This window comes from Zalophus californianus, chromosome 1 (assembly GCF_009762305.2).
Source record: "Zalophus californianus isolate mZalCal1 chromosome 1, mZalCal1.pri.v2, whole genome shotgun sequence".
Classification (NCBI taxonomy): domain Eukaryota; kingdom Metazoa; phylum Chordata; class Mammalia; order Carnivora; family Otariidae; genus Zalophus; species Zalophus californianus.
In genome coordinates, this window is record NC_045595.1 from 60,259,688 (window position 1) to 60,284,804 (window position 25,117).

Here is a 25,117-nt window from a genome sequence, read left to right on the forward strand (position 1 = left end):
CATTCTTGAGCAGAATGGTCTTTACCTTCCAGTGTTTGAATTTCTGCCAAATTTTTTCTTGTGATTGAGTTCCAGTTTCAAAGCATTGTGGTCTGAGAATATGCAGGGAATAATCTCAATCTTTTGGTATCGGTTGAGAACTGATTTGTGGCCCAGTATGTGGTCTATTCTGGAGAAAGTTCCATGTATGCTCAAGAAGAATGAGTATCCTGCTGTTTTAGGTTGGAATGTTCTGTATATATCTATGAGGTCCATCTCGTCCAGTGTGTCATTCAAAGCTCTTGTGTCTTTGTTGATTTTCTGCTTAGATGATCTGTCCATTGCTGAGAGTGGAGTATTGAGGTCTCCTACAATTAACGTATTATCAACATGACTCTTTATTTTGGTTAATAGTTGGCTTGTGTAGATGGCTGCTCCCATTTTGGGGGCATAGATATTTACAATTGTTAGATCTTCTTGTTGGATAGACCCTTTAAGAATGATAGAGTGTCCTTCTGTGTCTCTAACTACAGACTTTAGTTTAAAATCTAATTTGTCTGCTATAAGAATTGCTACCCCAGCTTTCTTTTGAGGTCCGCTGGCATGGAAGAAGAATCTCCATCCCTTCACTTTCAGTCTGGATGTATCTTTAGGTTCAAAATGAGTCTCTTGTAGACAGCATATGGATGGGTCCTGTCTTTTTATCCAATCTGCAACCCTGTGCCATTTTATGGGAGCATTTAGGCCATTCACATTGAAAGTGATTATTGAAAGATAGAATTAATTGTCATCATATTGCCTATGAAGACGTTTTTATAGATTGTCCCTGTAAATTTCTGTTGTATATCACTCTTGGGGTCTTTCTCTTTTTATAGAACCCCCCTTAATATTTCTTGCAGGGCTGGCTTAGTGGTCACATATTCTTTCAGTTTCTGCTGGTCGTGGAAGCTCTGCATCTCTCCATCCATTCTAAATGACAGCCTTGCAGGATATAGTATTCTTGGCTGCATGTTCTTCTCATTTAGTACACTGAATATGTCTTGCCAGGCCTTTCTGGTTTGCCAGGTCTCTGTGGATAGGTCTGACGTTATTCTCTTTTCCTCCCTCTGTACGTAAGGAATCTCTTCCCCCTAACTGCCCTTAAGATGGTTTCCTTGGTTCTAAGATTTGCAAGTTTTACTATTACATGCCGGGGTGTTGGCCTGTTTTCCTTGATCTTGGGAGGGGTCCTCTCTGCCTCTAGGATGCGAATGTTTGTTTCATTCCCCAGATTAGGGAAGTTCTCAGCTATGATTTGCTGAAATATATCTTCCTGTCCTCTCTCTCCACTCCTTCCAGGATACCAGTAATTCTGACATTGGAACGCTTCATGGTGTCACTTATTTCTCTGATTCTATTTTCATGGATTCTGAATTGTTTTTTCCTGGCCTTCTCTTTTCCCTTTTTATATATTAAATTGTCTTCCAGGTCACTGATTCGTTCTTCTGCCTCACTTATCCTAGCTGTTAGATTATCTAGTTTAGATTGGATCTCATTGATAGCATTTTTAAGTTCTGCCAATTCAGCTTTCATTTCTGCCCTTAGAGACTCTATGTTGCCATTAATTGATTTCTCCATTCTAGCTATTGTCTTCACAATTGCTGGCCTGAATTCCATCTCCGACATCTTGGTTATATCTGCATCCATTTGTAAATCTGCAGCATAAGTCATAATCTCTGAGTCTTTCCTATTTTGGGGGTTCCTCCTCCTAGTCATTCTGTTGATGTGTGGTTGAGGGAATGTATAGAGTCCAAATTATTGACCAGAACCCAAGCAAGATGCAGCTGTTTTCTAGGGACCTTAGGGTTGCTGGCTTCTTGTTCTCCCAGCTTGTCTTCTGGGGGAGGGGCCTGCCATGCTGTTACTCAGGCAACCCTGTTTGGGCAGAGTTGCCCTGCCCCCCTGTGGCAGGGGATGGGCTCAGTGGGAACCAATTTTGGGGGCTTTTGTTCTCTGGCAGCTTTCCTTAGAGGCTTTCCACATCCCTTCCTAGAGTCAGAGCAGAAGAGACCGTTTCCAACCCTCTGCCTCAGAGCAGAGAGATCGCAGTCTGTTCTTCAGTGAGCTCTCCAGGCCATACTATTTCCTTTTCTGTCTGTGCTGCTATAAACTGCAGCGTCCTGGGTTGTGTGTCCCTCCGTAGCGCTCCCAGGCCTGTCTCCAGGTCGGGGCATGTCTCTGCACTTTGTGCTTCTAAAACCGCCAGCCGCTCCCAGTTCGAATGCGCGACCCCGCCACTCCAGGTTCCCGTCCCGGGGGCTGCCCTAAAGTCCCTTCCCTGCCGCTACCAGTCTGCAAGTCTGTGCCCCATCCCCAGCACCCGATGCTGTCGTTCACTGGTGGTGTGGGATCCCCACGGCCAGGCACCCTCCCGCTGCCATTTATCCTCTGATATCTGCCCACGGAATCACAGCTCCCCAATTTGTACCTCGAAACCAACTGCCTGCAATATTCTGTTTGTAGAGATCCAGATCTTCTTACATCTCAGGCTGATTTCGTGGGTGCTCAGAGTGGTCTGGTAGATATCCAGCTCAATTCTGGGGGCCAGTTGTAATAGTGTCCCCTACTCCTCTGCCATCTTTTCTCCCTCAAAATTTATTTTTTAATTAAAAATTTTAAGATTTATTTACTTAAATTTAATCAGCTATAAACTATATTTATATTATTATATTATAAACTGTATTTATATTATTATATTGCTTCGTTTGGCAGATCCTCACTCCCCTGGCTGGGAGCAACTGCAAATGAGGCTATGATCATGAACCTCTATTTAACTCTCAGAAGATATTGCAGACTCTACATTTAAAGCAATAACTGCCCAACAAAAATCCCTTAACTCTGGTGAAAGTTATTTCTGATACTAGGATAGTCCTTCATTATCTTTTAGCTGAGCAAGGAGGTGTTTGTGCTGTGGCCAACACCACCTGCTGCACTTGGATGAATGCTTCTAGGGAAAGTTGAGTCTCAGCTACGTGAGACCACTGACCCAGCCAATTGGTTTAAGAAAGTGACTCCTTCGGTGGGGTCTTTCTCTGATTTATTTGACCCTGACTGGTTTGGGTCTTGAGGACCATGACGACTCCAAAGTACGCTCCAGACATTGGGAATCATTCTACCTAGAGTAGTCATAGTAGTCCGCCTGGTGCACTCTGTTCACTCAAAAGCTTTGAATGCATGCTTGCATCCACTAACCACTAAGGGAATAATCTCCCTAATATTATAATGTCGGAAAAGTTACAAAGAATAACCAGTTTAAAGAATGTGAACCTGACATCGTGGTCTATGATTACCACACAGAGATTCAGCAAAAGCTTTGAGGATTCTAGAGTAGTAGCTGGGAGTAGTGCTAATGCCTTAAATTTTTGTTCACATCTCTCCATTAGGCTGAGAGTCTGATGTAAATGGGATGACTGTTAAAGACAACACAAGAACACCAAAACGGAGTTGCTTATGCTATGCCCCACATCATCAAAATGAGACTTAATTTACTTACAGTTTTGGTGACTTACTTACATTTTGGTCTCTCAGACATAGAATCTGAAACCAGTCTGTTAAAGAACAAAATTCAAATTTTAAAAGATCCTATTGGCTTTACTCAGTGACTCATAAATAGGCAGCATGCAGTCTAGCAGATAGAAAGAAGCTTCAGAGAGTTATACAAGGCAATACATTTTATAGACAGAAGGGAGCAAAAACAAGGGTGTTACATTAACAAAAAGGTGGATTGGTTATTGCAAGGCTACTTTCTTTATAGGGGGTGGCAGGGGTTTTTATCAGGCAGATTATGTAACTAATGCTGATCAGGAAATTCCTGATTGACTGCTTTAAGATTCCATTTCTGGGCTAGCCAAAACTGTAACTAAGTTCCAGTTTGGTGACATGAGGTGGCAGAAGAAAGGGGCCAGGGAAGGGTTGACAACTCTGACTCCATCTTGCAACAGCCACTGTTTTGTGGAGTCCTTAGAAGAGCAGACATTTCTTGGAATCATGATAAGCATCTTGAGGTTTAGATACCTGAAAAGTTCCCCTGTCTCACAATACTGAGCCAAAAATGTCAACCCATCACTGAGCAACCCATACCAACTGATTTTTTTCCTCGAGTGGGGTTTTAAGCTTTAAAAATACCACCTCCCCTCGTCCTCTTCAGACGGGCACACCAACTGAGTTGGGTTGCCCTTCCTGGTTTACAAACCTAAATAAAGATTTGTCTCCTTTTTCCTTCCTCATAGGCTCCCTCCTGAAGGTTTTTGCGGGTGTTTTTTGTTTTGGTTTGGTTTGGTTTGGTTTGGTTTTTTGGTTTTGTTTTTTTCTTAGCCTAAGCAACTCCATTTGGGGCCTGTTGTTTTAACAAGTCAATCAAGATTTTCCTGATTATCGTGAGTTAGGTAATGGGCCTGATAAAACCCTGGCATCCCCTATAAGGAAAGTCACATTGCAAATAACCAGTCTACCCTTTTGCCTAATATAATTTTTTTTTCCTGTTCCCTTCTGCCTGTGAAATCTCTAGCCTTGTATAGTTCTTCCAGCTCTATTCTTTCTATCGGCTAGACTGGATGCTGCCCAGTTGGTGAACTGCTGAATAAAAGCCAGTAAGATCTTTAAAATGTACTCAGTTGAATGTTGTTCGGGGAGAAAACAACCGGAAGCCATGGGAAGGTACAGTTTTGTGCGCCTGTGGCTAGAAATCAGCAAGTACCCCTAGACGTGGTGGTGATGAGGGAAGAGGCCCTCTTGGAGTAATGAGTGGCCCCCTTAACAGCTCTCCCTTTGGCCAGAACCAGTTAGCTAGAACTCAGTGCTTCCTATCTTAACCCCTAGTTTTGGATCCTATTTTTCCCTGGGGGCGGGGCGGGGGGGGGGGGCAGAAGCCCTGAAGGGGGGCGGGGCACACACGTTGGAAGGGATGTGATCAAATCGGGCAAGGCCCATAGAGCTCTGGAGCCTGACAGGGCATTGGCTAGTGGAGGGCAGGCGCCCAGGGCGTTGCGACGGGGAGCGGGGGGTGGTGGGGACCAGCCAGGCGCTCACAGGCCCGCCAGCAATGCACTGGCGCCAGGGAGAAGCCGAGACGTTGGCCCTCCCAGCGTCCTAGAGAGGCCGCCGAGGCCCGGGGCGGCGGCGCGCGTGCGCGACCCGCGCCGACCGATAGACCCGCGCGGAGCGGGGGGCTCTGGGCAGGTGGTGTGGCCGGAGGACCGACTGTCGGGGGCCTGGGGAGTCGGTGAGCGGCCGGGCGGGGCGCGGGGCCGTCGGGGGCCGCTGGCCCGCGCAGGGTTCGGGAGGGCGGCGGCGGCGTTCGGCCCCTCCCGGGCTGAGAGGAAGGGGGGCGGGGGGCCGGCTGAGGCCCGGCCTGGAGGCTGCGCCCCGGGCGGGTGGTCTAGCCGGGGATCCGGTGCCAGCCTCGGTGAGGCGCGTATCTGGAAGCGCTTTGCCGCCCGGGGCAGAGAGTTGGGAGTAATGGCTTCTGCGCTTTATCCTTTCTCCCAATTATGCAAACAAAGCGTACTCTTTATGGACGATTAGATGACGCGGGTGAGTGCCAGAAAAGTAAGAGTAACCGCAATCCGCAAATAGTTTCGTCTGGATGCTTCCTGACACTTTAAAATTTGTTCATAATTATGCAAACTCGTATACATAAATATATGTATTTATTTATTACGAAATAGGATCATACCATTGCTTTTTAAAAGCTTCTTTTAGTATCATGGTGATACAGAAGTACTGTGCTAAGATATACATAGTATTTACCAGAGGATAGAATAAAATTTACCATTTTAACCATTTTAAAGGGTGTCATCATTCGGTGGCATTAAGTACATTCCTACTCTTGCTTCTTGAAAGTTATACTTTCAACCGGCGGAATGCATTTGTTCACATGGTGGTCAAAATTGGTGCCAGCATCATGGCATCACTAAGACATATTTCTGAGGGTAAAATGAAAAGAAAAAATTTTGTTTTCAGTTTGTTTTCCAGAGTACACATTACGTAAAGCTGTAAATGCTCAACAAATGACGTTTGTGCAGAAAAATAGCAAAGTCTTGTTTATTAGAGTGATCGTCTCTTTTCAAAATGAAAGCGAAGTATATAAAAAGGGAGTTTTTATTTTTGTAATATATTTTTTTACAGATTTTGTTTTAATAAAGGGGAGTTTTTAAACAGAAGGTACAGCTCTAACTTAAACCCACTGTGCTGTCTCAGACTTGCATAGGCCTCGGAAATCAGAGAATGGTCTCCTAGGTTAAAAGTGATGGCCAGGAAAGAACACCATCAGTTTCAAACTGTTTGTAGTTCAAGAGGGAAAACTCATTAGTATTAGGTACATGATTTGCAGGGAAATGTCAGTGAGTGGTTTTAGTTTTAATTTGATGAAGGAATTTCAGAGAACTTGCATCTGTGTGGACGTGTGTGCATCTGTGTGTGTATTGAGAGTCTGATGAATGAGGGTGCTCTTACATGTCACGTTAATGCTGGAGAAAGGCAGACAAATTTTGGTTAAAAGCCGTAATCCTTCCTGTAGGTCGAAATGATGGGAATGTTTTGAAGATAAACCTCAATATAGACTTATAAAGGAAACTGAGAACAGCATCAAAAATATTAACTATGCCACTTTAAGTTTTCTGTGGCTCCTGGTGTCCAGGAAGTCTTAGTGCATAAGCATTCTGTGATATTGGAGAGTTGCTCCAGAGTAAATATACATAGCCTATGGTAACTGTAACTTATCTTATTTGGCAGTCTTCAGTATTTTTGTATCAGAAATGCTCTGAAGGAGCTCCCTCAGGTGAATCATGTGCTGTACAAGATTGAATTTTTGAGCTTAAACTTTGCCTTCCCTGATCTTAAAGCTTTTAGCCTTCTTCCTTGTTTTATTATACTGCATCGCTCTGGACACTGTCTAACATACCTGTGTTTTCTTCACTTCGTTGTCTGTCTTCCTATGAGCTCTGCAAGGCAGTATTTTTATTTATTTATTTATTTATTTAGTCAGTCTCATTCACTACAGAGACCTTAGTGCCTGGGGCACAGTAGGTGCTCAATAGATACTGTTAAGTTAATAAAAGAATGACTCTAAATTGGAGATAAGAATGATGGTATATGGTATCTTTGATCGCCAAGTTAATTTTTAAGCTAAAAAAATAAATCAGAAAAAAACGATAACACGCTTTCTCAATTCAAAAAACCTTTTTTTGGGGGGGGAATTGTAGACATACAAGGGGTTGCAGAAATTGTACAGAGTTCCCTTATAGTCTACTCAGTTTACCTAAAGTTAACATCTTGCATAACCACAGTACAGTCATCAAACTTAAGAAATTTACAGTGGCACAGTACTAGTAATTAAACTGCTGACTTTAATTAGAGTCCATCAGTTTCTCACTAGTGACCTTTTTCTGTTCCAGGATCCAATCTAGAATCCCTCATTCCATTTAGTTGTCACGTCTCCTTGTTTTCCTTTTAGTATGGGACAGTCTCTACATCTTTCCTTGTTTTTCGTGACCTTGACGCTTTTGAAGTATGTTGTGCTGGTATTTTTAATGCCTCTCACTTTGGTTTTGTCGGATGTTTTCTCCTGCTTCGGTTGAGGATGGTGTTGATACGTCTTATTACTGTTGATATTAATTTTGATCTAGTGGTATCTGCCACGTGTCACCACTGTAAAGATACTATCTGTCTGTTTGTAACTAGTGATTATTTGGGGGAAGATACTTTGAGACCTTGCATAACAATATCCTGTTTCTCCTTAACTTTCACCCACTAATTAACCTTCCTGGTGGATCTTTTTATTATTATTATTATTATCATTATGTTATGTTAATCACCATACATTATGACTCATTATTTGCATATAACACCCAGTGCTCCATGTAGAACGTGCCCTCTTTAATACTTCCTGGTGGATCTTATAGTGTAATGGTCTAATGGTGACTTTCATTTCTGTTATTCCCTCTGCAGTTATTAATTGGAATACTTTCTGAGGAAGAGTTGTGTCTTGTTTCCCTTTGTTTTATTTATTCAGTTAGTTATATCAGTGTGTGATGTTGGGTATGTATTCTTTGAGCTATGATGCAGTGCTGATATTACTTATTTTGTTGCTTAAATTATTCTAGCCTTGGCCGTTGGGAGCTCTTTGTAGTTGACTCCTGTTGCCCCTTGAAGTGCCCACATCCTTTTTGTTGTCTTTCCCTGACTTTCTGGCACCACAGAATACTCATGTTGTATCTTCCCTTCCCCAGCCCTGGAGACCACCACTTCTCCAAAGAGCCCTAGTTCTGTTTATTGGAGAATGGTATGGAGAAACCAAGTTTGGGGTGCTAGGTTTGAGCTCATTTCTTAATTGGTACATTTAAGTATAACGTAACATTCCAATTACGTACTGGAAGCAGTCTTTCATGTTTCCTTACCAGCGTATGAAATAAAACATATGTGCCCTTCCAGTGGTAGGAAAAACACAGGAGTAAGAGACTGCTTAATGAGGATTTTAAAAGAAGATAAAATCACATTGTGTATGAGTTGAAGCAGAATGACAAAAGAAAAATAAAGAGAGGGAGGGGGGAGGGAAGGATGGAAGGGAAGGAAGGAAGGAAGGAAGGAAAGAAAGAAAGATGGGAATGTCCCTGAGAAATGGCCAGATAATTGCTTGGGATTTTCCCTGTTCTTTACAAAGCCATTTTCATTGTGGGATTGAGACTGGGGTTAAGGTATGAAGCTCTGGGACAAGAGGCCTGATCAGCTCAGGTTTCCTCCTAGGCCTGGGATGAGTGAAGTTTTTCTTCTGTTCTCAAAAGCTAGTTGGGACATGGAGAAGCCCTGAGGCATTAGGATACCTGAATTTAACTGTGCAGGTTCAGCTCACTGGCCCCCATGTCCTTACTGTGCTCTGGATCTTTCATCCAGAATCCAATAGGCCCTGGGGGTCTTCTCTGGGTTCGTGGTTGCAGAAGCTGGACTAACCCCTTCTTTGGTTGAAGGCCTGGAATCCTTTGCCAGATTCCTGGCTTTCGCCCTCAGTTTCCTGTCAGTTTTCTCATCACCTCTGTCCAGACACTTCACTGATCTCTTCAGACATTTCTGTAACAGCTGCTTCAGAACAGGTCTGCTTGGAGGCTTATTTTTGGTGCTAATTGCCCTGTGGGTCTCCATTTCCTGAGATAGGTCTTGCCACTTACATTTCCTGGTGGATGCATTTCTTCAAAATATTTGTCTCTGGCCTCAAGTTCATTCTCTTTAGCCCCACTGCCAGGTTTCTGGTCACCTGAGCAGCTTTCCCGTTCTTTCATACTTCAGTTTCTTTCTCTTCTCCAGTCTGTCCTACAAGTTTGTCGGGGAAAGGCTCTGTCCCTCTTTCTCTTGACTTTCAGCTTCCTTCTGAGCAGTTGTTTCTGCTACCTGTTTGTGCTGCTGGGGCTCAGCAAGGCTGGAGCCTGCCCCTCTTGCTCCTGAAGCACCGTTTCCTCTCAGCCTTCTTTTGTTGTTGCTGGTCTTCAAGTCTGTCTGTGGGCCTTCAGCCACTTACTTTATCACTTCCCTCCTTTTCCTTTGCTTTTGTTTTCTCAAATACTTACTCTTCTTTTTCTCCCCTAGTTTTCACAGCAAGGCTTCATTTCTCTGCCAGAACTTTAGCAGACTCCTCAGCGTGCATGATCCTTAATGTAGTCCTTTATCAGACTTTTCATGCCCTGAGAGCAAGAGTGTAGTTTCTTTCTGTTAGTGGTATGGCAGCGTGCTTTCTGGTGTGAGCCTCTTTCCGTCTGTGTTTAGTCATTATTTTTTGTCTGTCCTGATAGCTTTGGCTGAGACTGGAAGATGTTGAATAGGTACTGGTTTATAACGAAGAGGGGAAGTCTTCTGGGTGAAGGTAGTGATTTCTTTAAATGTACTTAGTGATGGTGGCAGATGGAGGGTGGTTTCAGGGGCAGGTGAGCATCATTTGTGAGCATTGTTAGAGGCTGAAAATAAAAATGGCGGTACTCTGGGGCGCCTGGGTGGCTCAGTTGGTTACGCGACTGCCTTCGGCTCAGGTCATGATCCTGGAGTCCCAGGATCAAGTCCCGCATCCGGCTCCCTGCTCGGCGGGGAGTCTGCTTCTCTCTCTGACCCTCTTCCCTCTGATGCTCTCTATCTCTCATTCTCTCCCTCTCAAATAAATAAATAAAATCTAAAAAAAAAAAAAAAATGGCGGTACTCTGATCTCTAGCTGGAGAGCTGAAAGATAAGGACCCCCACATTCAGTGCACTTTCAGGGAAAAGCAGTCATTTTGTCTTTCCAGTTTCAGCCTCACTCTTTGTTCACCCAGCCTGTGACCAAGTGTTTTTTTATCTCAGACACACTGCACTGTTTCAAATTTCCAAGCCCTATAGATTCCTACCTTTCACATCCGTGCTGCTCCTCCTGGGGAAGGGTGAGTCTTGCTGGGATTCTGCTGCTTGCAGGGCCACTGCTCGGGGATTGGTCGCTGCTGGTGCATGCACCCACTCCACACTCCCCGGGGAAGGGGGAGGGTTTTGCCCTTGTTCTGCGGTTTGATGGGCCACTGTTCAGAGAGTGGTCCACCAATCCTGCCCCACTTCGTGGTTTATGGCAAACCCAGCTGAGAGCCCAATCCTGGGCTCGCTGATTGCAGCCGGCTTCCCCACTCCGATTTGCGGGAGCTCTGCTGCACTCAGGCACCTCCATTCATTCTGTGACTCTGGGGATCCTCAGACCACACTGTCCCACCCAGGATTCCACCCCGTTTCACCACTTGAGCGTCTTTCAGGTAGGGACTTCCCTCACTGGAGCAGACTTCTAAAAGTTCAGATTTTGCCTGCTGCTGCTATATCATTTTCACTTAGCTGCTTATGGAGGCTCTCTCCTCCCATGGTTTATCTTCCAATAAATTGCCTCAGATTCACTTCTCCGCCCCTCCTACCTTGCAAAAAGTGTCACTTTTCTATTTGTAGAGTTGCAGCAATTTTCTTAGATCCCAGGTTGAATTCACAGGTGTTCAGAATGATTTGATAGCTATCTAGCTGAATTCATGGATCCAGATGAAACTAGGTTCCCCTACTCCTCTGCTATTTTCCTCCCCTCCAGTACATGCACTCTTTTTTTAAATTTTTTATTGTTATGTTAATCACCATATATTACATCATTAGTTTTTGATGTAGTGTTCCATGATTCGTTATTTGTGCATAACACCCAGTGCTCCACGCAGAATGTGCCCTCTTTAATACCCATCACCAGGCTAACCCATTCCCCTCCCCTCCTCCCCTCTAGAACCCTCAGTTTGTTTTTCAGAGTCCATCATCTCTCATCCTCTACATGCACTCTTAAAGAAAAGAGACCTGTACGCAAATATTGCATTAAAAAAAATCAAATCACACACACACAAAAGAGCAAATCACTACAAATAAACTAAAGGCTCCTTTAACTACTGTTCTCAAATTCTCCACTCCTGTATTCAGTAAGAGTTGTTATGAATCCTTCCAAGCCATTTTAAATTCCTTTGAGTACTTATGTATTTCACATGTACGTACACTTACATACACATAAATATGATTTTAAGTTTTTTATACAATTATATCTAGGATTTTGTTTTTAATTTTAACGTATGTTTTTGTCATTGATGGGAACCATGGTCCCTTCTCCTCTCTTGCATACCAGCATAAGAGTGGCCTTGAGCTGGGAACATTTCTTTGCAAAGAGATAAAGAGCACTCTGAGCTTGTTGCCTTGTCAGACACTGTCTTTCTCTGTTCATTGCTCAATTCATACCCCTTTGTTCTGCCTTAATGCATGTGACCCGTAGGCCCATCCCTGCTTTCTGTATTTCAGACCTCACGGGCAAGGGGTTGAGGGTCATACTGCAGCATGAAGTGTAGTGCTTGTCTCCACACCATCTGTACCACATTGCCTGTGAAGTGGATCTGCTGTTCATGGGGGACCCAGTGGATTACATGAGGTTGAATCTCGTGCACTCTTTCACTTTTCTCTTGCTATAAGTAAATACTGTACTGCTTAAGCCTATTATATATGTTGTTGGGTCTCAGCAAGTTAGAATCATGCTCCGGTCTCTTCTGTGAGTAGCATTTACCTGCTTTTTAACCTTGGCTGCACAGCCTGAGCAGCAGCCAACAGTGAAACAATAATGTTAATGCTTAAGGGTCTAGTACAATCTTTTAAACCGTTGTGCTAGGTATTTCATCCTAGGAAGTGCTACACTTTTATTTAGCTCTATTGATGAACAAGTCATTTATTTCCAATATTGTGTTATTACAAAGAGTACTCTAGTGAACACCTATGTAAATGTCTGTATACCTCTCTTAAGTGTTTTTCCAGGGAGATTCCTGGAAGTGAAATTTCTGGAGCCTAAGTAATGTGACTTTTTAGTTTTGCTATAGACTTTCAACTACCTTTCCTTGTGATTGTATAAATTTACATTTCTGTCACTGGTGTGTGTTTGTGTTCTTTTTTCTGGTCAAGAGATTTTCAAATACTGTCATCATATATCACTTTTCCTTTTATGTTCTTTAGAAATCCTTGCTTGCCCTAAGGTTCTGGCTCTCTCTTTCGTTTTTGAAGTTAAGTCTTAGGAATTCGTTTTGTGTGTAATCTTATTTATTTGCCTCGCCAGTTGTCCCAATGCAGGTCATTGAATTATCTGTCCTTCCTACTGTCATATAATGCTACCTCTGTCATATGCCAGATCTTTGGATTCTGTACTGTTCCTTTTGTCTGTAGTTTGTATATTCCTTCAGTAGTACTCACTTTTAATTACTATATTTTTATAATAAGCTGTATTGTGTAGTAGAACAAATCTTCCCACCTTTAAAAAGTTGTCTTCAGGGGCACCTGGGTGGCTCAGTCGTTAAGCATCTGCCTTCGGCTCAGGTCATGATCCCGGGGTCCTGGGATTGAGCCCCACATCAGGCTCCCTGCTCAGCGGGAAGCCTGCTTCTCCCTCTCCCACTCCCCCTGCTTGTGTTACTTCTCTCTGTCAAATAAATAAATAAAATCTTAAAAAAAAAAAGTTGTCTTTACTATTGTTGGCCTTTACTAATTTGTGTGAATTGTAGAATATGTTTATCAACTATGGAAAAGGGCTATATTGGGTTTTGTTGTGATTTTATAGACTTTTTATCTTAATTTAAGAAGAATTGACATCTTGGAAATATTAGATTTCCTCTACTTAAGACTTTTTCAGGTCTGTTTTATCTTTTTTCAGTTTACTATTTCCCCATTAAGGTTGTATACATTTTTAATGAGCTTTATTTCTGGGTATTTTGTGTTTTTGTTCTTGTTGCTGTTGTGTTCTGTTTCTAAATGGTTGTTGCTGGTATATTAGAGAAGTACTGTTATACATTGATTGATATTTAGCTCCCTAATTATCTCTTATATTAGTTCTGACAGTTTTTCAGTTGATTCTCTTGGATTTTTTTAGATGGATGTTTATCATTCTAGGTAATATTAGCTTTTTAAAACAGTTTTTAAAAATTTTTAAGTAATCTCTGCACCCAACATGGGGCTCGAACTCACAACCTCGAGGTCAAGGGTCTCATGCTCTACCAATGGAGCCAGCCAGGCACCCCATGTTTGATCCTCCTTTTTTAACAGTTCTTTGTGTATTTTCTTTTTCTTTCTTCCTTCCTTCCTTTTTCTTTCCTTCTTTCTTTCTTTCTTCTTTCTTTTTTCTTTGTCTAATCGCATTGGCTAGTATTATATTGTATGATTGTTCCTGTTTTTAATTGCAAGGCTATTAATGTCTTTACCATTTGATGTCACATTTGCTATAAATTTCTCTTGTTTTTTCTCCATATCTGATGGGGGAGTTTCCCTTTATTCCTGGATTGTGAAGAATGTGTACCAAAAAGGAGGTAAAGCTATAGTACACTTTTTTTTAACTTTTAGAGGATACCAATATATGAAGAGCTGTATATTAAATTTGAAATTCTTTTTTTTTTTAAAGATTTTATTTATTTGACAGAGAGAGACACAGCGCGAGAGGGAACACAAGCAGGGGGAGTGAGAGAGGGAGAAGTAGGCTTCCCACAGAGCAGGGAGCCCGATGCGGGGCTCAATCCCAGGACCCTGGGATCATGACCTGAGCCAAAGGCAGATGCTTAACGACTGAGCCACCCAGGCGCCCCTAAATTTGAAATTCTTGATGAATATTCAGGTTTTTTTCCTTTTGAATGTTATGAATAATGCTGCTATGAACATTTATGTACAAGTGTTTTGTGGACTTGTCTTTTCATTTATCTTGGAGATGTGTGTGTGTGTATATGTATATATGTATATATATACATATATATGTATATATTTGTATTTCCACGGATATATGCAGTTGCAAGTAGTAAAGCATGTTTAACTTACTGAAGAATTGCCAGGCTGTTTTCCAATGTGGCAGCATGTGAGTGTTCTCTTATCTCCCCAGTCTTATCAACACATGTTATTTTCAGACATTTGACTCTGGCCATCCTAGTGGGTGTGAAGGGTGGTGTTGATCTGCCTTTTCCTGATGACTAATGTTGAGTATCCTGTGTGTGTTTCAGTCATTTTTGTATTTTCTTTGGAGAAATATCTATTCAGATGCTTTGTCCAATTTTAACTGTATTTGTCTTTTTATTATTGAATTGTAAGGGTTCTTTATGTATTTAGATACAAATCCCTTATAAGATATGTGATTTTCAAATATTTTTTCCTAGTCTGTGGCTTGTCTTTTCACTTTCCTCATATGTCCTTTGAAGCACAATAGATTTAAATTTTGATGAAGTGCAATTTCTCTATTTTTAATTTTATTTGCATGTGCTTTTGATAGTATTTGGTAGAATGCATTACCTAATCCAGTGTCACGAAGTATTATACTTATGTTTTCTAATAACAGTTTTGTAGTTTTAGCTAGTACCTTTAGGTCTGCAGTTAATTTACTCAAAATCAATTTAATTAACATATAGTGTATTATTATTTTCAGAGGTAGAATTTAGTGACTCATCAGTCACATATAACACCCAGTGCTCATTATATCAAGTGCCTTCCTTAACTCCCATCACCCATTTACTCCTTCCCCCCGCCCACCTCCCCTCCAGCAACCCTCAGTTTGTTTCCTAGAGTTAAGAGTCTCTTATGGTTTGTCTCCCTCTCTGCTTTCGTCTTATTTATTTTTCCTTCCCTTCCCCTATATTCATCTGTTTTGTTTCTTAAATTCCACATATGAGTGAAATCATATGGTATTTGTCTTTCTCTGACTTATTTCGCTTAGCATAATACCCTCTAATTCCATCCATGTTGTTGCAGATGGCAAGATTTCATTCTTTTTGATGGCTGAGTAACAATCCATTATATATATATATATATGTATATGTATATATATATATATATATACCACCTCTTCTTTATCCATGACTTCAATAGGTCTGCAGTTAATTTTGAGTTAATTTTTGTATATTGCCTTATGTAGGGGTCCAACTTCATTCTTTTTTTTTTTTTAAGATTTTATTTATTTATTTGACAGCACAAGTAGGCAGAGTGGCAGGCAGAGGGAGGGGGAGAAGCAGGCTCTCTGCTGAGCAGGGAGCCAGACGTGGGGCTCGGTCCCAGGACCCCAGGATCATGACCTGAGCCAAAGGCAGCCGCTTAACCGACTGAGCCACCCAGGCGCCCCTAACTTCATTCTTATTTATGTAAACTTACAGTTGACCTAGCACCATTTGTGGAAAAAAGTATTCTTTCTCCCTTAAGTGGTCTTCACACCCTTGTCAAAAATAAATTGACCATAGATATATGGGTTTATTTTGGGGACTCTTAATTCTGCTTAACTGACCTCTGTGTCTGTGCTTATACCAGCACCACACTTTCTTGATGACTGCTGCTTTATGAAGTAAGTTTTGAAATTAGGAGTGTGTCTTCCAGTTTATTCTTTTTCAAGAACTTGTTGGGTATGCTGGGCCTCTTCAGTTTCCATATGTTAGAATTAGTTTTTCAGTTTCTAAAAAGAAGTCAGATGGGATTTTAATAGGGATTGCATTGAATCTTCATATAATTTGGGAGTACTGTCATTTGACAATATTTTGTTTTCTGATCCATGAACACAGTGTCTTTCCATTTACTTAAATCCTTAATTTCTTCTAACAATATAGTGTTCAGGGTATAAGTTTTGTTTTTCCTTTGAAAATTCATTCCTAGGTATTTTATTTTTCATGTGATTATAAATATTGTAAGTATATATTGTTTCTTAATTTTATTTTTGATTTGTTCATTTCTACTATAGAAATACCATTAATTTTTGCAAATTGATCTTATATCCTCCAATCTTGCTGAACTCTTTTATTAGTTCTAATAGCTTTTAGTGGAGTACTTAACGATTTTCTATATATATATCATGTCATTCGTGAATAGAAATTGTTCCATTTCTTCTTTTCCTTTCCCATATGGGTACCTTTTTTAAAAGATTAATTCCACTATAATTAACATACACTGTTATATTAATTTCAGGTGTACAATATAGTGATTCAGCAATTCTGTACTTTACTTAGTGCTCATCATGATAAATGTACACTTAATCGCCTTCACTTATTTTACTCATTCCCCCACCCACCTCCCCTCTGGTAACCATCAATTCTCTATTTAAGAGTGTGGTTTTTTGGTGTCTTCTTCTCTGCTCATGTTTTTTTTTTTTAATCTCTTAAATTCCACATGAGTGAAATCAGATGGTATTTGTCTCTCTCTGAATGACTTATTTCACTTAATATTATACTTTCTAGATCCATCCATCTTGTTGCAAATGCCAAGTGTCATTCTTTTTTCATGGCTGAGTAATATTTTATTGTGTGTGTGTATATACACACACACAGACAGAAACACACACGTCCCACATCTTTATCCATTCATCTTTAATGGACACTTGGATTGCTTTCCCAGTTTGGCTATTGTAAATAACAGTGCAATAAACATAGAGGTGCATATTTATCTTTTTGAATTAGTGTTTTTGTATTCTTTGGATAAATACCCAGTAGTGGAATTAACTGTACTATATGGTAATTCTATTTTTAATCTTTTGAGAAACCTCCAAACTGTTTTCCAGAGTGGCTGCACCAGTTTGCATTCCTACCAACAGTACATGAGGGTTCCTTTTTCTCCACATCCTGACCAACAGTTATGGTCATTTGCTATTTCTTGTGTTTTTTATTTTAGCCGTTCTGACAGATGTGAGGTGATATCTCATGTGGTAATGATTTGCATTTCCCTGAAGATAAGTGATGTTGAACATTTTTTCATATGTCTATTGGCCATCTGGATGTCTTCTTTAGAGAAATGTCTGTTCATGCCTTGTGCCTGTTTTCAAGTTGGATTATTTCCTTTTCTTTTGGTGTTGAGTTTTATCAGTTCTTTATATATTTTGGATACTAATGCTTTATCAGATACGTCATTTGCAAATATCTTTTTCCATTCAGTAGATTGTCTTTTAATTTTGTTGATTTTTTCCTTTGCTGTGCAGAAACCTTTTATTTGATGTAGTAACAACAACAGTTTATTTTTGCTTTTGTTTCCCTTGCTTCAGGAGACCTACATAGAAAAATGTTGCTATGGCCAATTTCAGAGAATTATTGCCTGGGCTGTCTCGTGGGATTTTTGTTTCACATTTTGGTGTTTAATCCACTTTGAGTTTATTTTTGTGTATGGTGTAAGAAAGTGGACCAGTTTCAGTCTTTTGCATGTGGCTGTCCAGTTTCCCCAGCACCATTTGTTGAAGAGACTGTTTTCCTATTGCATATTCTTTCCTCCTTTGTTGAAGATCAATTGACTATATAATCATGGGTTTATTTCTAGGTTTTCTTTTCTGCTCCATTGATCTGTTTGTTTTCTGTGTGAGTACCAACTATTTTGATTACTACAGCTTTGTAGTATACCTTGAAATCTGGAATTGTGATACCTTCAGTATGTTCTTTTTCAAGGTTAGTTTGGCTCCTTAGGGTCTTTTGTGGTTCTATACAAATTTTAGGATTGTTTGTTCTGTGAAAAATGCTGTTGGTATCTTGATAAGAACTGTATTGTGTGAAGATTGCTTTGCATAATATCCACATTTTAACAAAATTTGTTCTCCCAAAACACGAGCGTGTAATATCTTTCCATTTGTATTATCTTCAATTTCATTCATCAGTGTTTTATAGTTTTCAGAGTACAGGTCTTTCACCTCCTTGGTTAAGTTTATTCCTAGGTATTTTATTATTTTTGGTGCAGTTGTGAATAGGATTATTTTCATTTTTTTTTAAGATTTATTTTGGAGAGAGAGAGAGAGTGCTCAAGTGGGAAGGGCAAAGGGAGAAGGAGAGAGAATTTCAAGCAGATACCATGCTGAGTGTGGAGCCCCATGTGGGGCTCGATCTCATGACCCTGAGATCGCGACCTGAGCTGAATCCAAGAGTTGGATGCCCAACCAGTTGTGCCACCCAGACACCCTGGCATTGCTTTCTTAATTTCTCTTTCTGCTGCTTCATTATTAGTGTATAGAAATGCAGTGGATTTTTCTGTATAGTGATCTTGTATCCTGCAACCTTATTGAATTCATTTATCAGTGCTAGTAGTTTTTTTTTTTTTTAATGGCGTCTTTAGGGTTTTTTATATATATAATATGTCATCCATAAATAGTGAAAGTTTTACTTCATTCTTACTGATTTGGGTTTTTTTCCCGTTTTTGTCTAATTGCTGTGGCTAGGATTTGCAGTACTATCTTGAATAAAAGTAGTGAGAGTGGACATCCTTGTCTTGTTCCTGATCTTAGCTGGAAAGCTTTCAGTTTTTCTCCATTAAGTATGTTAGCTGTGGTTTTTTCATATATGGCCTTTATTATGTTGAGGTGTGTTCCCTTTACACCTACTTTGTTGTGGGCTTTTTTTTTTTTGATGAATAGATGTTCATCAAAAAAAAGTATGTACTTTGTCACATACTTTTTCTGCATTTATTGAAATGATCATATGGTTTTTATTTTTTCTCTTGTTGATGTGATGTATCACATTGATTGATTTGTGAATATTGAATCACCTTGAATAAATTTCACTTGTTCATGGTGAATGATTATTTTAATGTGTTGTTGGATTCAGTTTGCTCGTATTTTATTGAGGACTTGTGTATCTGTATTCATCAGGGATACCGGCCTGTAGTTCTTTTTCTTAGTGGTGTATTTATCAGGTTTTGATATCAGGGTAATGCTGGTCTCATAGAGTGAATTAGGAAGCTTTCCTTCCTTTTCTGTTTTCTTGAATAGTTTGAGAATAATAGATACGAACTCTTTAAATGTTTGGTAGAATTCCCCTGTGAAGCCATCTGGTCCTGGACTTCTGTTTATTGGGAGTTTTTTTGATTACTGAACAATTTCATTTCTGGTAATTGGTCTGTTTAAATTATCTATTTCTTCCTGATTCAGTTTTGGGAGGTTACATGTTTCTAGGAAATTATCCATTTCTTCTAGGTTGTTCAGTTTGTTGGGATATAATTTTTCTTTTATACTCCTTTGTATTTTTGTGGTGTTTCTCCTCTTTCATTTCTGAGTTTGTTTGAGTCCTCTCTCTCTCTCTCGATGAATCTGGATAAAGGTTTATCAATTTTGTTGATCTTTTCAAAGAACAAGGTCCCTGTTTTATTGATCTGTTTTGGGTTTTTTTTTTTTGTTTCATTTTCATTTATTTCTGCTCCAATCTTTATTATTTCCTTCCTCCTTCTTTCTTCTTTTAGATTATCTTCATTTTGCTTTAAGTGTAAGGTTAAGTTTTTTGCCTGAGATTATTCTTCGTTGTTGAGGTATGCTTGTATTACTATTAACTTCCATCTTAGAAAAGCTTTTGCTGCATCCCAAAGATTTTGGACCGTTGTGTTTTCATTTCCATTTTCCCCCATGTATTTTTTTTTTATTTCTTCTTTGATCCATTCATTGTTTACTCACATGTTAGTTCCATGTATTTGTGTTCCTTCCAGATTTTTTCTTGTATATAATTTCTAGTTTCATAGCATGTGGTCAGAAAAGTTACATGGTATAACTTGGATCTTCTTGAATCTGTTGAAACGGGTTTTGCGGCCTAACATATGATCTATCCTGGAGAATGTATGTGCACTTGAAAGAATGTATAATCAGCTGTTTTAGGATGGAGTATTCTGAATATATCTTGAGATCCATCTGGTCTAAAGTGTCATTCATATCCACTCTTTCTTTGTTGACTTTTTTTTTTGGATGCTCTATCTATTGATGTAAGTGTGTTGTTAAAGTTCCTTACGATATTTTTCTTTAAAATTTTGAGAGGCACTTTCTTCTAACAGACCAAAATACACCCAAAATCTAGTGTGGCAGTGATCTATGCACCAGCCTGATCATATTTGATCATATTCTGTTTTTTTTTTTTTTTGTATTTATCTTATTCTTTCTTTTTTTTTTTCTTTTTTCTCTCTTCCCGCCCCCCCCACCCCCAGTTTCAGGTCTTTTCTGATTTGTTTAGTGTATATTTTCTGGGGACATTTTACAAATGCTAACAAAATTAGCATTTTGTTCTCTCATTCATCTATTCTCCTCTGGACAAAATGACAAGACGGAAAAAATCACCTCAACAAAAAGAACAAGAGGCAGTACCGACTGCCAGGGACCTAATCAATACGGACATTAGTAAGATGTTGGAACTAGAGTTCAGAATGACGATTTTAAAGATACTAGCTGGGCTTGAAAAAAACATGGAAGTTAACAGAGAAAGCCTTTCTGGAAAAATAAAAGAACTAAAATCTAACCAAGTGGAAATCAAAAAGGCTATTAATGAGGTGCAATAAAAAATGGAGGCTCTAACTGCTAGAATAAATGAGGCAGAAGAGAGAATTAGTGATATAGAAGACCAAGTGATGGAAAATCAAGGAGCTGAGAAAAAGAGAGATAAACACTTACTGGATCACGAGGGCAGAATTCGCGAGATAGCGATATCATAAGACGCAACAACGTTAGAATAATTGGGATCACAGAAGAAGAAGAAAGAGAGGGGGGCAGAAGGGATATTGGAGCAAATTATAGCAGAGAACTTCCCTAATTTGGGGAAGGAAACAGGCATCAATATCCAGGAGGCACAGAGAACCCCCCTCAAAATCAAAAATAGGTCAACACCCCGACATCTAATATTATAACTTACGAGTTTCAGAGACAAAGAGAAAATCCTGAAAGCAGCTCAGGAGAAGAAATAATGTAACCTACAATGGTAGAAACATTAGATTGGCAACAGACCTATCCACAGAGACCTGGCAGGCCAGAAAGGACTGGCGTGATATATTCAGAGCACTAAATGAGAAAAATAGGCAGCCAAGAATACTGTATCGAACTAGGCAGTCATTGAAAATGGAAGGAGAGATAAAAAGCTTCCAGGACAAACAAAAACTAGAAGAATTTGCAAACACAAAACCAGCTCTACAAGAAATGTTGAAAGGAGTCTCTAAGCAAAGAGAGAAACTAAAAGCAACATAGACCAGAAAGGAACACAGACAATATACAGTAACAGTCACCTTACAGGCAATACAATGGCACTAAATTCATATCTTTCAATAGTTACCCTGAATGAAAATGGGCTAAATGCCCCAATCAAAAGACACAGGCTATCAGATTGGATAAAAAAACAAGACCCACTGATATGCTGTCTGCAAGAGACTCATTTTAGACCCAAAGACACCCCCAGATTGAAGGTGAAGAGGTGGAAAACCATTTGCCACGCTAATGGACACCAAAAGAAAGTTGGGGTGGCAATCCTTATAACAAATTAGATTTTAAACCAAAGACTATAATAAGAGATGAGGAAGGACACTATATCATACTTAAAGGGTCTACCAAACAAGAATATCTAACAATTGTACGTATTTATGCCCCTAACATGAGGGCAGGCAATTATTTAAGGCAATTAATAACAAAAGCAAAGAAACACATTGACAACAATAAATAATAGTGGGGGACTTTAACACCCCCCTCGCTGAAATGGACAGATCATCTAAGCACAAGATCAAGGAAATAAAGACTTTGAATGACACACTGACCAAATGGACTTCACAGATCTCTTCAGAACATTCCATCCCAAAACAACAGAATACACATCTAGTGCCCATGGAACATTCTCCAGAATAGATCACATCCTAGGTCACAAATCAGGTCTCAGCTGGTACCAAAAGATTGGAATCATTCCCTGCATATTTTCAGACCACAGTGCTTTCAAACTAGAACTCAATCACAAGAAGAAAGTCAGAAAGAACTTAAATACATGGAGGCTAAAGAGCATCCTACTAAAGAATGAATGGGTCAACCAAGAAATTAAAGAAGAATTAAAAAAATTCACGGAAACCAATGAAAATGAAAACACAAGCGTTCAAAAAATTTGGGATACAGCAAAGGCAGTCCTAAGAGGAAAGTATATAGCAATACAAGCCTTTCTCAAGAAACAAGAAAGGTCTCAAATACACAACCTAACCCTTACACCTAAAGGAGCTGGAGAAAGAACAGCAAGTAAAGCCTAAACTCAGCAAGAGAAGAGAAATAATAAAGATCAGAGCAGAAATCAATGAAATAGAAACCAAAAGAAGAGTAGAACAGATCAACGAAACTAGGAGCTGGTTCTTTGAAAGAATTAACAAGATTGATAAACCCCTGGCCAGACTTATCAAAAAGAAAAGAGAAATGACCCAAAGCAACAAAATCATGAAAGAGGAGAGATCACAACCAACACCAAAGAAATACAAACAATTATAAGAACATATTATGAGGAAGTATATGCCAGCAAATTAGATCATCTGGAAGAAATGGATGCATTCCTAGAGATATATCAACTACCAAAACTGAACCAGGAAGAAATAGAAAACCTGAACAGACCTATAAGCCACTAAGGAAATTGAAGCAGTCATCAAAAATCTCCCAACAAGCAAAAGCCCAGGGCCAGATGGCTTCCCAGGGGAATTCTACCACACATTTCAAGAAGAATTAATACCTATTCTTCTGAAACTGTTCCCTAATGTAGAAATGGGAGGAAAACTTCCAAACACGTTTTATGAGGCCACCATTACCTTGATCCCCAAACCAGACAAAGACTCCATCAAAAAGGAGAATTACAGACCAATATCCTTGATGAACATGGATACAAAAATTCTCATCAAAATACTAGCCAATAGGATCCAACAGTACATTAAAAGGATTATTCGCAACGACCAAGTGGGATTTATCCCTGGGCTGCAAGTTGGTTCAACATCTGCAAATCAATCAACGTGATACATTAGTGAAAGAAAGAACAAGAACCATATGATCCTCTCCATAGATGCAGAAAAAGCATTTGACAAAGTACAGCATCGTTTCTTGATCAAAACTCTTCAGAGTATAGAGATAGAGGGTACATATCTCAATATCATAAAAGCCATCTATGAAAAACCCAGAGCGAATATGGGGAAAGACAGAGCTTCCCCACTAAGGTCAGGAATGCGGCAGGGATGTCCACTATCACCACTGCTATTCAACATAGTATTAGAAGTCCTAGCCACAGAAATCAGACAAGAAAGAGAAATAAAAGGCATCCAAATCAGCAAAGAAGAAGTCAAACTCTCACTCTTTGCAGATGATGTGATATTTTATGTGGAAAACCCAAAAGACTCCACCCCAACTGCTAGAACTCATACAGGAATTCAGTAAAGTAGCAGGATATAAAATCAATGCACAGAAATCAGTGGCATTCCTATACACCAACAGCAGGACAGAAGAATGAGAAATTAAGGAGTCGATCCCATTTACAGTTGCACCCAAAAGCATAAGATACCTAGGAATAAATCTAACCAAAGAGGCAAAGAATCTGTACTTTGAAAACTATAAAATACTCATGAAAGAAATTGAGGAAGACACAAAGAAATGGAAAAACGTTCCACGCTCAAGAACTGGAAGAACAAATATTGTGAAGATGTCCATGCTACCTAGAGCAATCTACGCATTCAATGCAGTGCCCATCAAAATACCATCCACTCTTTTCAAAGAAATGGAACAAATAATCCTAAAATTTGTATGGAACCAGAAAAGTCCGCAAATAGCCAGAGGAATGTTGAAAAAGAAAAGCAGGGCGCCTGGGTGGCTCAGTTGGTTAAGCGACTGCCTTCGGCTCAGGTCATGATCCTGGAGTCCCGGGATTGAGTCCCGTGTCGGGCTCCCTGCTCAGCAGGGAGTCTGCTTCTCCCTCTGACCCTCTTCCTTCTTGTGCTTTCTATCTCTCATTCTCTCTCTCTCTCAAATAAATAAATAAAATCTTTAAAAAAAGAAAAAGAAAAAGAAAAGCAAAGCTGTTGGCATCACAATTCCGGATTTCAAGCTCTATTACAAAGCTGTCATCATCAAGATAGTATGGTCCTGTCACAAAAACAGACGCATAGATTAATGGGACAGGGTAGAGAGCCCAGAATTGGACCCTCAACTCTATGGTCAACTCATCTTCGACAAAACAGGAAAGAATGTCCAATGGCAAAAAGACAGTCTCTTCAACAAATGGTGTTGGGAAAATTGGACAGCCACATGCAGAAGAATGAAACTGGACCATTTCCTGACACCACACACAATAATAGACTCCAAATGGTTAAAAGACCTAAATGTGAGACAGGAGTCCATCAAAATCCTCAAGGAGAACTCAGACAGCAACCTCTTCGACCTCAGCCGCAGCAACTTCTTCCTAGAAACATTGCCAAAGGCAAGGGAAGCAAGGGCAAAAATGAACTCTTGGGACTTCATCAAGATAAAAAGCTTTTGCACAGCAAAAGAGACAGTTAACAAAACCAAAAGGTGATCGACAGAATGCGAGAAGATATTTGCAAATGACCTCTCAGATAAAGGGCTAGTATCCAAAATCTATAAAGAACTCCTTAAACTCAACACCCAAAGAACAAATGATCCAATCAAGAAATGGGCAGAAGACATGAACAGACCTTTTTCCAAAGAAGACATCCAAATGGCCAATAGACACATGAAAAAGTGCTCAACATCGTTTGGCATCAGGGAAATCCAAATCAAAATCTCAATGAGATGTCACCTCACACCAGTCAGAATGGCTAAAATTAGCAAGTCAGGAAACGACAGATGTTGGCGGGGATGCGGACAAAGGGG

General features: G+C 39.9%; 1 protein-coding gene across 2 annotated transcripts in view; it reads left to right on the forward strand.

The window, feature by feature from the left end:
- The first annotated feature begins 5,119 nt into the window (after window positions 1-5,119).
- ZNF445 (zinc finger protein 445) overlaps window positions 5,120-25,117 on the forward strand; it is a 51,191-nt gene continuing 31,193 nt past the window's right edge. Inside the window, exon 1 of one of the 2 annotated variants that reach the window (XM_027582450.1) lies at window positions 5,120-5,239. The gene's annotated coding sequence lies outside the window, so the exon portion shown is untranslated. Of the gene's footprint in view, window positions 5,240-5,353; window positions 5,551-25,117 lie in introns of those variants that run through there. The other variant, XM_027582452.2, reaches the window with a different exon arrangement.